A 12,700-nucleotide genomic window follows, 5' to 3' on the forward strand; every position below is an offset into this window, starting at 1 on the left:
ATATCCCTCAAGCCAGAAATGCAGTCTATTACACACGGGAGTGTTCCTGTCTGTCCCTACAACAATCAGGAAAACCATTTAAATTACATTAGCAGGGAAGCCATGATGTGGAGTTGCTGGCGTTGGACTGGGGTCGGCACAGTAAGTAGTCTCACAACACCAGGTTAAAGTCCAACAGGTTTACTTGGTAGCATAAGCTTTTGGAGCGTTGCCCCTTCATCAGGCATAGTACATTGGCGAGACCATGCAGACGCTACGACAACGGATGAATGGACACTGCTCAACAATCACCAGGCAGGAGTGTTCCCTTCCTGTCGGGGAACACTTCAGCAGTCAAGGGCATTCAGCCTCTGATCTTCGGGTGTGTTCTCCAAGGCGGCCTTCACGACACATGACAACGCAGAATCGCTGAGCAGAAACTGATAGCCAAGTTCTGCACACATGAGGACGGCCTCAACCGGGATCTTGGGTTCATGTCAAACGATATCTGTAACCCCCACGACTTGCCTGGGCTTGTAAAATCTCACTAACTGTCCTGGTGGAGACAATTCACACCTCTTTAACCTGTGCTTAACTCTCTCTCCACTCACATGGTCTGCACCTGTAAAGACTTGATTACCTGTTAAGACTCACATTCCAACCATTATCTTGTAATTGAGTTTGTGTCTATATCTGCCCTGTTTGTGAACTGAACTCTTCACTCACCTGATAAAGGGGCAGCACTCCGAAAGCTCATGCTACCAAATAAACCTGTTGGACTTTAACCTGGTGTTGTGAGACTACTTACTGTGCCTACCCCAGTCCAACGCCGGCAACTCCACAGCATAGCTTCTCTGCTAATGTAATTTAAATGGTCTTTCCTGATTGTTGTAGGGCCAGACAGGAACACTCCTGTGTGTAATGGACTGCATTTCTGGACTTTAACCTGGTGTTGTGACATTAGCAGGGAAGATAGTGAGTTGGTGCTGCTGGAGAGAGATATCGAGTGTGTGCTCATGGCACTAAGCATAGCATAAATTACATTATTCCTTTTTAAACAGAATTTTAAAAAAGGTATAAAAACTTACATTTATATAGATGAAAGCAAAATACTGCAGATGCTGGAATCTGAAACAAAAACCAAAATTGCTGGAAAATATCAACAGGTCTGAGCATCTGTGGAGGAAAAATAGAGTAAGAAGTCTCACAACACCAGGTTAAAGTCCAACAGGTTTACTTGGCAGCACAAGCTTTCGGAGTCTCACTCCTTCATCACCTGATTACAAGTAAGGAGGTTATGCAAAATCTCATTAACTTCATCACCTGATGAAGGAGTGAGACTCCGAAAGCTTGTGCTGTCGGACTTTAACCTGATATTGTGAGACTTCTTACTGTGCTTACCCCAATCCAACGCCGGCATCTCCACATTGAGGGAAAAATAGAGCCAATATTTAGAGTCTGGGTGACCCTCAGAGCTGAAGACAAGGAAAATAGGACAAGATTCACACTGGAAGGGGGGGGGGGGGTTGTAATTGATAGGGTTGGCATCAACAGAAAGGCAAGGGGAATGTAAATGGTGGTATTAACTGCTGAGAATTATGCTAATAGCGACCATTAAGAGCTCGGAATGTGTAAATGGCAGAACAAAGGTGCAGAGTGTCAAAGGACAACCTGAAGATTGTGGCAAATGAGTCCTAGTGGGGTGGGGGAAGAGGGTGGGTTGTTGATACAAGATGGAAAGTGAGATTTTAAAAGTGGACAAATGAAACGATGGAAGAAATAAAAACATGAACATAAAGTAATAAAAATGGATTAATAAGATAAAAAGAAGAAATGAAATAAAATAAATGGAAATGGAGTGGAGGAGAGAGTTCAGGTTTTGAAGTTGTTGAACTCAGATAAGGAGGACTTTTAAAATGTGGTCACAGTTGTAATGGAGAAAATGTGGTAAATAATATGCACAGAAGGCCCAACAAACAGCAACATGTTAATGATCAGATCATTTGTTTCACTGATGTTAGTTGAGAAATAAATATTAGTCAGGATACCAGGGAATCTACCCTGCTTATCTTTGAAATTGTTGTGGGATAACCCAATTGAGAACAGATTAGGCCCTTGACTTAATATCTCATCTGGAAACAGCACCCTCTGACAGTGCAGCACTCCGAGTACTACATTGGCAGTGACACAACTATCCATACTGTAAATTCAACTGACTTGCTGATGAGAATTCCCATAATAGCAGTAGACTGCTTTCACCAAGTATGAAAAGTGCATTGTTTTATTCATTCTATTACATAAACAATGGTGTATGATGTAGACTCTGTGCAACACACTGCATGCTTGAGATGTGGAAAAATGGCTAGAAATGTACCAAAGAATAAGTGCATGTAAAAATGGCCCCATAAGTGTCTTGTCAAAACAACCCAGTTTACAACCAAAGTACAATAATCTCCATCTGCAAAGTATCTGTATGTTGCTGTGCCACAGAAATGACTGTGTGGTGCTGAAGATTACTGAACTTTGTGCCACTAGAGAGAGCCATTTACCGCTGAGATTTGAATGAGCAAGTGGGTTTCATTCAAGGGTCAGTAGCCTTTTAATTAGAATTTGACATCGCTAATTTCCCCATATTTAGGGTCCCTTTTCTACAACAGTCTAGTATAACAGTTGCAGTGGTGAGCTAATGTTAATTTAAAGCTTTTAAAGCTGTTTAAGCAGCCCTTCAAAGTTGTTGGGAGTTTGGACTTATCCTGATAAATATATGCTGCGATGATATCATGTTACTTCCACTTACTGTCATTGTTATCCGTAATGACAAAAGTAAGCAACTATTGAGTCTCTTCTTACTCAGGTAAAGGGCTCACCCTCCTAATAGATGGCTTCCCACTCCACCAAATATAGACCTCTCCTATCCATTGCAAGAGGTCCTTCCCATCTAACACTTTCAGAAACCTTACTGTCCAACCCTCACCCAAAGTTCTGACGGGGCCTCAATAATTTTTGCTGTTCATGAAGGTGTCGAGCAAGAATGTGAAACCACTCTAAAGTTCCAGTGATAGACTACAGCTGGTGTCGTCCACCACAGCCCCCATCCCTCCCAAGTGTTGCAAGCAGTACTGCAGATTAATAACCATGTGAATTCCAAGGCTGTGAAGACAAAAATGAGCAAGAAGTTGTTAGGTATGTGCTGTGGACAGACTAATTTAGAGGAGTATACGGGATGTAGGAAGGAGCTTAAGAAGGAAATTAGGAGAGCGAGAAGGGGTCATGAGAAGGCCTTGGCGGGTAAGATTAAGGAGAATCCCAAGGCTTTCTACAAATATGTCAAGAGTAAAAGGATGAGATGTGAAGGCATAGGACCCTTAAAAGGTGAAGGGGGAAAAGTTTGTGCGGAACCGTTAGAAATGGCGGAGCTGCTTAATGAATACTTTACCTCGGTATTCACGGTGGAAAGGGATCTGGGTGGTTGTACTGCTGGTTTGCGGTGGACAGAAAGGATCGAGCATGTGGACATAAAGAAAGAGGATGTGTTGGAACTATTGAATGGCATCAAGGTTGGTAAGTCGCCGGGACCGGATGGGATGTACCCCAGGTTACTGTGGGAGGCGAGGGAGGAGATTGCGGAGCCTTTGGCGATGATCTTTGCATCGTCGATGGAGACGGGGAGAGGTTCCGGAGGATTGGAGGATTGCAGATGTGGTCCCTATATTCAAGAAAGGGAACAGGGACAGCCCGGGAAATTACCGACCGGTGAGTCTAACCTCAGTGGTTGGTAAGTTGATGGAGAGGATCCTGAGAGACAGGATTTATGATCATCTAGAGAAGTTTAGTATGATCAAAAGTAGTCAGCACGGCTTTGTCAAGGGCAGGTCGTGCCTTACGAGCCTGGTTGAGTTCTTTGAAAATGTGACCAAACACATTGACGAAGGAAGAGCGGTGGATGTGGTCTATATGGACTTCAGCAAGGCGTTCGATAAGGTCCCCCATGCAAGACTTCTTGAGAAAGTGAGAGGGCATGGGATCCAAGGGGCTGTTGCCTTGTGGATCCAGAACTGGCTTGCCTGCAGAAGGCAGAGAGTGGCTGTGGAGGGGTCTTTCTCTGCATGGAGGTCAGTGACCAGTGGAGTGCCCCAGGGATCTGTTCTGGGACCCTTGCTGTTTGTCATTTTCATAAATGACCTGGATGAGGAAGTGGAGGGATGGGTTGGTAAGTTTGCTGACGACACCAAGGTAGGTGGTGTTGTGGATAGTTTGGAGGGATGTCAGAAGTTGCAGCGAGACATAGATAGAATGCAAGACTGGGCGGAGAAGTGGCAGATGGACTTCAACCCGGATAAGTGTGTGGTGATCCATTTTGGCAGATCCAATGGGATGAAGCAGCAGTATAATATGAAGGGTACCATTCTTAGCAGTGTAGAGGATCAGAAGGACCTTGGGGTCCGGGTCCATAGGACTCTTAAATCGGCCTCGCAGGTGGAGGATGCGGTCAAGAAGGCGTACGGCGTACTGGCCTTCATTAATCGAGGGATTGAGTTTAGGAGTCGGGAGATAATGCTGCAGCTTTATAGGACCCTGGTTAGACCCCACTTGGAGTACTGCGCGCAGTTCTGGTCACCTCATTACAGGAAAGATGTTGAAGCCATTGAAAGGGTGCAGAGGAGATTTACAAGGATGTTGCCTGGATTGGGGGGCATGCCTTATGAGGATAGGTTGAGGGAGCTTGGTCTCTTCTCCCTGGAGAGACGAAGGATGAGAGGTGACCTGATAGAGGTTTACAAGATGTTGAGAGGTCTGGATAGGGTAGACTCTCAGAGGCTATTTCCAAGGGCTGAAATGGTTGCTACGAGAGGACACAGGTTTAAGGTGCTGGGGGGTAGGTACAGAGGAGATGTCAGGGGTAAGTTTTTCACTCAGAGGGTGGTGGGTGAGTGGAATCGGCTGACGTCGGTGGTGGTGGAGGCAAACTCGTTGGGGTCTTTTAAGAGACTTCTGGATAAGTACATGGGATTTAATGGGATTGAGGGCTATAGATAGGCCTAGAGGTGGGGATGTGATCGGCGCAACTTGTGGGCCGAAGGGCCTGTTTGTGCTGTGGCTTTCTATGTTCTATGTTCTAATTGTTGTCTTTAGAATCTGAGACATCAGATTTGGAAAGTGGGAGCCTATTTCCCTAATACATTGAGGATCCTCCCTGTTCTGTTAGGTCAGTAGGAAAACTGTTCCCCCCCACCCCCCCCCCGCCACCCGCCGAAGGTAGAGAAGGAGGATCTAACTTTTTAAACTCATTTAGCACCATGACTCTTCTGAGATTTTGAGTTACATGACTAGATGTTATTGTCATGAAATGGTCAGGGCTGAGATTTTTCTTTTTGGTGCAACTAGTGGATCTCAATACCTCAGAAGATTGTAGGGCTAGAGAACCTAGCGAAGCCATGGATGAAGAAAAATGATGAAAATTTTAAAATGGAAGCACTGCCGAATCGGTAGGCAATGAGAACAGGAATGATGGATAAAAAATGGTACCTCTTGTGAACTTTGAGCAATTTTGGATTTTTTTTCCCATGGTTTTGACCTAGGCCTGAACATGAATGAGAATCTGGGTGAATCTGGGAGTGGCAGTTGAGTTTTTCATGTGCGAGGCTGGTTAAGACCCAGCAGTCGTGGAAATGTTGCTAATGAAACAAATGAAATAGATTACAATAATTAGATCAAGGCTGCATTGTGTGTTATTCTGGAATTGATTCATCAGATTTGAATGATCTCTGCTGACCAGCAGTTCAGTACAGGCCAATCAGCAGTGGTGCCAGGACTGAAGACTTGGGCTACTCCACAGTGATACTTAGTTGTCGCACATACAACTTAATTCGGAGTTAACAGTTTTTTAAAACTAGAAATGTTCAGCATATTATATTGCAGTTATTATAACATTTTGTAATTTAACATAAACTCATCACAGCACCAGCTACAGGTGTAACAGATGTTGTCACTTAAAATATGAGTTTAAATTTTTCACCTGTCGGACACACACTCAGCAGGCGTGACCAGTCCTGGAACGCAATTTCACACTGGCTAGCTAATTATTGGCAGCCAACATGAAACGTGCACTGGAATAGACTCAGCACTGCCAGGGAGGGTGGGAAAAAGGTGGGTGAACAAAGAACAAAGAATAATACAGCACAGGAACAGGCCCTTCGGCCCTCCAAGCCCGCTCCGCTCCCTGGTCCAAACTAGACCATTCTTTTGTATCCCTCCATTCCCACTCCGTTCATGTGGCTATCTAGATAAGTCTTAAACGTTCCCAGTGTGTCCGCCTCCATCACCTTGCCCAGTAGCGCATTCCAGGCCCCCACCACCCTCTGTGTCCTTCTGATATCCGTGTTAAACCTCCCCACCCCCCTCACCTTGAACCTATGACCCCTCGTGAACGTCACCACCGACCTGGGAAAAAGCTTCCCACCGTCCACCCTATCTATGCCTTTCATAATTTTATACACCTCTATTAGGTCACACCTCATCCTCCGTCTTTCCAGTGAGAACAACCCCAGTTTACCCAATCTCTCCTCATAACTAAGCCTTTCCATACCAGGCAACATCCTGATAAACCTCCTCTGCACTCTCTCCAAAGCCTCCACGTCCTTCTGGTAGTGTAGCGACCAGAACTGGACGCAGTATTCCAAATGCGGCCGAACCAACGTTCTATACAACTGCAACATCAGACCCCAACTTTTATACTCTATGCCCCGTCCTATAAAGGCAAGCATGCCATATGCCTTATTCACTACCTTCTCCACCTGTGACGTCACCTTCAAGGATCTTTGGACTTGCACACCCAGGTCCCTCTGCGTATCTACACCCTTTATGGTTCTGCCATTTATCGTATAGCTCCCCCCTACGTTAGTTCTACCAAAATGCATCACTTCGCATTTATCTGGATTGAACTCCATCTGCCACTTCTTTGCCCAAATTTCCAGCCTGTCTATATCCTTCTGTAGCCTCTGACAATGTTCCCCACTATCTGCAAGTCCAGCCATTTTCGTGTCGTCCGCAAACTTACTGATCACCCCAGTTACACCTTCTTCCAGATCGTTTATATAAATCACAAACAACAGAGGTCCCAATACAGAGCCCTGTGGAACACCACTAGTCACAGGCATCCAGCTGGAAAAAGACCCTTCCACTACCACCCTCTGTCTTCTGTGACCAAACCAGTTCTCCACCCATCTAGCCACCTCCCCCTTTATCCCATGAGATCCAACCTTTTGTACCAACCTACCATGAGGGACTTTGTCAAACGCTTTACTAAAGTCCATATAGACGACTTCCACGGCCCTTCCCTCGTCAACCATTCTAGTCACTTCTTCAAAAAACTCCACCAGGTTAGTGAGGCATGACCTCCCTCTCACAAAACCATGCTGACTATCGTTAATGAGTTTATTCCTTTCTAAATGCGCATACATCCTATCTCTAAGAATCCTCTCCAACAACGTCCCTACCACGGACGTCAAGCTCACCGGCCTATAATTACCCGGGTTATCCTTCCTACCCTTCTTAAATAACGGGACTACATTAGCTATCCTCCAATCCTCTGGGACCTCACCTGTGTCCAGTGACGAGACAAAGATTTGCATCAGAGGCCCAGCGATTTCATCTCTCGTCTCCCTGAGCAGCCTTGGATAGATTCCATCAGGCCCTGGGGATTTGTCAGTCTTTATATTCCCTAAAAAACCTAACACTTCCTCCCTTGTAATGGAGATTTTCTCTAACGGGTCAACACTCCCCTCCGAGACACTCCCAGTCAACACATCCCTCTCCTTTGTGAATACCGATGCAAAGTATTCATTTAGGATCTCCCCTACTTCTTTGGGCTCTAAGCATAATTCCCCATTTTTGTCCCTGAGAGGTCCAATTTTTTTCCCTGACAACCCTTTTGTTCCTAACGTATGAATAAAATGCCTTGGGATTCTCCTTAATCCTGTCTGCCAAGGACATTTTGTGACCCCTTTTTGCCCTTCTAATTCCTCGTTCTTTCCTACTTTCTTTGTATTCCTCCAGAGCTGAGAAAAGGGAGCATTTGGGTTGGTGCTTCTATTGGACTCCTTCAAGGGGACAGCTGCTGCAGAGCTGTCTCAGCAAACTACAGACCTTTACAAAATAAATTCCGATGGAAAAACATTGCAAACTGTTTAGGCAGCACATTCAAGCACAAACTTCAGTTCCCAGATAACTTGCATTTCAGCCTTGACATTTCATCCTGTCCTGGATCGAGGTTGCCGCTAAAATGTAAAGGTTGCCTGGCCAGTCAGCCCTCTCACCATTCATAAAAGCAGACAGGCCATGTAAAATTGTTTTCAATTGGCTCCTTAATGGGCTACATTGACTGCTTGATTAGCCCACTGACTGAAATATTGTGCTAGTGTGTGATGATATCATTGGTGAAGCAGATGGGTTTTTATGATAATCAACAATGGTTTCCATGGTCATCATTGGACTTTTAATTCCAGATTTTTATTCAATTCAAATTTCACCATCTGCTGTGGTGCGATTCAAACTTGGTTCCCAGAGTATTACCCTGGGTCTCTGGAATGCTAGTTCAGTGACAATACCACTATACCACTGCCTCCCCAACATATGTTTGAAAAACTGAAGCTCTTTTCTCTAGAAGGCTGAGGGGTCTTTAAGATTATTAAAGAGTTTGATAGTTGAAGCACAGAGAAAATGTTTAATCTTGTGGGAAATTCTAAAATTAGATGTCACAAATATAAAATGATCACTAATAAATTAAATAAGGAATTCAAGAGAAACTTTATTCAAAACATGGTTAGAATGTGCAATGCGCAAGGACTGGTTGAGGCAAACCGCTTAAGGGGAAGAAACTAGACAAGCACACAAGGGAAATGGAAGGGAAGGATATGCTGCTGGGGTGAGATGAAGAGGGTGGGAGGAGACCCTTGTGGAGCATATGTGTGGTTTACAAGAGTTGAATAAATAGTCTGTTTCTATGTTGTAGATTTGATGTAAAAGCCTGCTATAGGAGTAAAATATTTTGAGATGGTATGTTGCAGCTCAAATATTTTAAATACATGATAGATTAAACAGGATAAAACTTTGGCCTATCATAACAGTTAGTGTATGTAATAGGAAATAGAATGTGTATTTTGTTTTGAGACAGTAATTCAGATGAGCAAGAAACTAAAATTGTTTGTAAATTTGTCTCAACTTGTCCAAAGATGTGCGGGTTAGATTGATTGGCTATGCTAAAAAAAAATTGCCGTTAGTGTCCTGAGATGCGTAGGTTAGAGGGATATGGGGGTAGGGCCTGGGTGGGATTGTGGTCAGTGCAGACTCGATAAGCCGAATGGCCTCTTTCTGTACTGTAGGATTTCTATGATTCTATATGATTCATCTGCAGCAAAAGCCCTAATCATGTCTTTGTTATCTCTGGACCCAACTATTCCACTGCTCTCCTGACTGGTAAACCACATTGCACCCCTTGAACTCCCAAACTCTTGCTTATATCCTAACATGCACCAGGTAAGTTCACCCATCAACCTTGTGCTGACCCACATTGGCTCTTAGTCTAGCAATGCCTCAATTTTACAGTTCTCTTCCTTGTTCTCAGATTCTTCTAAGGCCTAGCACCTTCCTATCTCTGTAACCTCCCCCAACCTTACAGCCATCCCTGCACTCCTCCAATTCTGGCCTCCTGCACATCTCTGATTCTATTTGCTCCACCATTAGTGACTGTCTTCAGCTGTCTCAGTCCTAAACTCTAAAATTCCTTCTCGAAAGCTCTTCATCCCTCTTTGATCTTTAAACTCGACCCTTTTAATTAAGCTTTTGGTCACATGTCCTTAACTCCTTATGGGGCTTGGTGCCAAATTCAGTCTGATAGTCCTGTGGAGGGATGTTGTTATATTAAAGGTGTTAATTAAATAAATGCAAGTTAGTGTAAAACTATAAAACAAGTGAATTATGATTCTACACTTTGAAGGATCAGATAAATATTTCCCTCCATTTGACATTACTCCAGTGAAAAGGAGAGGGTGGTATATTCTGATAAGTGTGTAGAAATGAAAGTAGGACTGTCTAATCTTAAAGATTTAATTTCACAGAACATATTGAATATATTGGATCATGTGACAGAACCTATCATATTGATGGGGACGGTACTGAATTCTATTTGTAACTGAGACGGTTGAATTCCAACTTGTGTTTAAGTGATGTCAGTCACTGTATGGCACAATCTGAGGAGATTTAATTGTGCTAAGCATCAGCACAGATGGTTAACTAGTGCTGATTACAAGATCCAACAATCCTGCCTTTTGTCTGCCTGTTCATGGTTGAAACAAGATAAATTTGGTGCAGATAGCCCTGTACAGGAGCACTGCCTCAGAGGAAAGGAAGGAAATCGAAAGTAAGCACCAAATTTGTAGCTGAGGTTTTTTTTAACTATTACAATGTAAAAGTATTTCTGAGCAAGGAAGTTAACCCCTTTCATGGGGTTCAAGAAAATATGTTTGATTAAACTTGACCTAAATCTCATTGATATACACCTGCATGACGTGCATGCCTTCATAATAAAATAATTGATTGGGGAATCCTGCAGCATGCGTTCAGCTCAAAAATTGTTTGTGCCAATAAAGGCACAGTGACGGCAATAGAACACCCAGGGGGCTCAGAACAGCAGGACCAACAGTGTAATTCATTAACTAATGAGATTCAAGGTTTGAGGAAAAAAACTGAGAAGGAGGATGAATTACAATCAGTTCTGATAGAAAAAAATAGAAAGATTGGATTGAGAGAGAAAAAAGACAAAGGAACAGAAATACAAATATTGTGAAATATCACCAAGGACGATTTACCACCTGAATGAATGAAATGGCACAGTTTAAACTATCCCCATTCTGGGCCAGAGAAATGAATTGGCATTGCATAAACAATTGTCACGTGGTTAAAAAAATTATGTTGTTAATTATCAGGCTTAATGACTGAGTTCTTGATGGAAAATTTATGTTCAGAGCCAGGAAATTCTTTTTTTAAAAAAAGGGAGCGAGATATTGTTTTTGCAAACAAATAACAAAACAGCATAAATCAGCAAACAAATTTTGGAGATTTGAAACCTTGTTGTACCTCTTAATCCCCTGAGTTTATTGGTCAATTTGTACATTAATAATGGCATGAGTCATTAGTATGCTATTATTTTTCCAGCAAAATCCAGCCTCTTACATTAATCTTTCAACAAAAATCACCAATGCTATCAAAGTAAAAGGAAAGGGAAAATCAGCAGACAGGAAGTTTCACCAGAGTGTCAGGAGGTGGAATTAGGAACAACTGAATAGTGCCGAGGGTCAGCACAATGACCTTTCATCTCTGTGCCCTGCATTTATTTCATGGATTTAAGCAAGTTCTGTAAGATCAAGGACTCCATGAAATTTAGCAATGACTTCTAAAATCAGCATACAATATATATTAAATAATTCTACCCATTCATATCAATATATACAGATTGTTACAGACAGGAGGGGGATCTGTTCAAACAGGACTAATATTTCCTCTTGCTTCCTCATCTGTAAACAGAAAGGAGTTTTGATTTTGTTTCCCTGTTTAATAAGTGATGATGTATTTAATAAGTGATGATGAACTGGAAAAAGGCCAAATTTGATGAAATGAGAAGGGATCTGGGAAGTGTGGATTGGCACAGGCTGTTCTCTGGTAAGGATGTAAATGGAAAGTGGGAGGCCTTCAAAGGAGAAATTTTGAGAGTGCAGAGTTTGTATGTTCCTGTCAGGATTAAAGGCAAAGTAAATAGGAATAAGGAACCTTGGTTCTCAAGGGAGATTGTAACACTGATTAAGAGGAAGAGAGAGTTGTATGAAATGTACCGGCAGCAAGGAACACATCAGATGCTCGAGGAGTATAAAAAGTGCAAGAAGCTACTTAAGAGGGAAATCAGGAGGGCTAAAAGAAGACATGAGGTTACTTTGGCAGACAGAGTGAAGGAAAATCCAAAGAGCTTTTATAGGTATGTTAGGAACAAAAGGATAGTGAGGGATAAAATTGGTCCTCTTGAAGACCAGAGTGGTAGACTGTGTATGGAACCAAAAGAGATGGGGGAGATACTAAATGGTTTTTTTGCATCCGTATTTACTGAGGAAATGGGCATGGAGTCTACGGAAATAGGGCAAACAGGTAGGGAGGTCATGGAACCTTTACAGATCAAAAGGGAGGAGGTGCTCGCTGTCTTGAGGCAAATCAAAGTGGATAAATCCCCAGGACCGGACAGGGTATTCCCACGGACCTTGAGGGAAGCTAGTGTTGAACATGCAGGGGCCCTGGCAGACATATTTAAAATGTCAGTATTCACGGGGGAGGTGCCGGATGATTGGAGGGTGGCTCATGTTGTTCCGTTGTTTAAAAAAGGTTCCAAAAGAAATACGGGAAATTATAGGCCAGTAAGTTTGACGTCGGTGGTGGGCAAGTTATTGGAAGGTATGATAAGGGATAGGATCTACAAATATTTGGATAGACAGGGACTTATTAGGGAGAGTCAACATGGCTTTGTGCGTGGTAGGTCATGTTTGACCAATCTATTAGAGTTTTTCGATGAGGTTACCAGGAAAGTGGATGAAGGGAAGGCGGTGGATGTTGTCTGCCTGGATTTCAGCAAGGCCTTTGACAAGGTCCCTCATGGGAGGTTAGTTAGGAAGGTTCAGTCGCT

Source organism: Mustelus asterias, chromosome 13 (genome assembly GCF_964213995.1).
Source record: "Mustelus asterias chromosome 13, sMusAst1.hap1.1, whole genome shotgun sequence".
NCBI classification, from domain to species: Eukaryota; Metazoa; Chordata; class Chondrichthyes; order Carcharhiniformes; family Triakidae; genus Mustelus; species Mustelus asterias.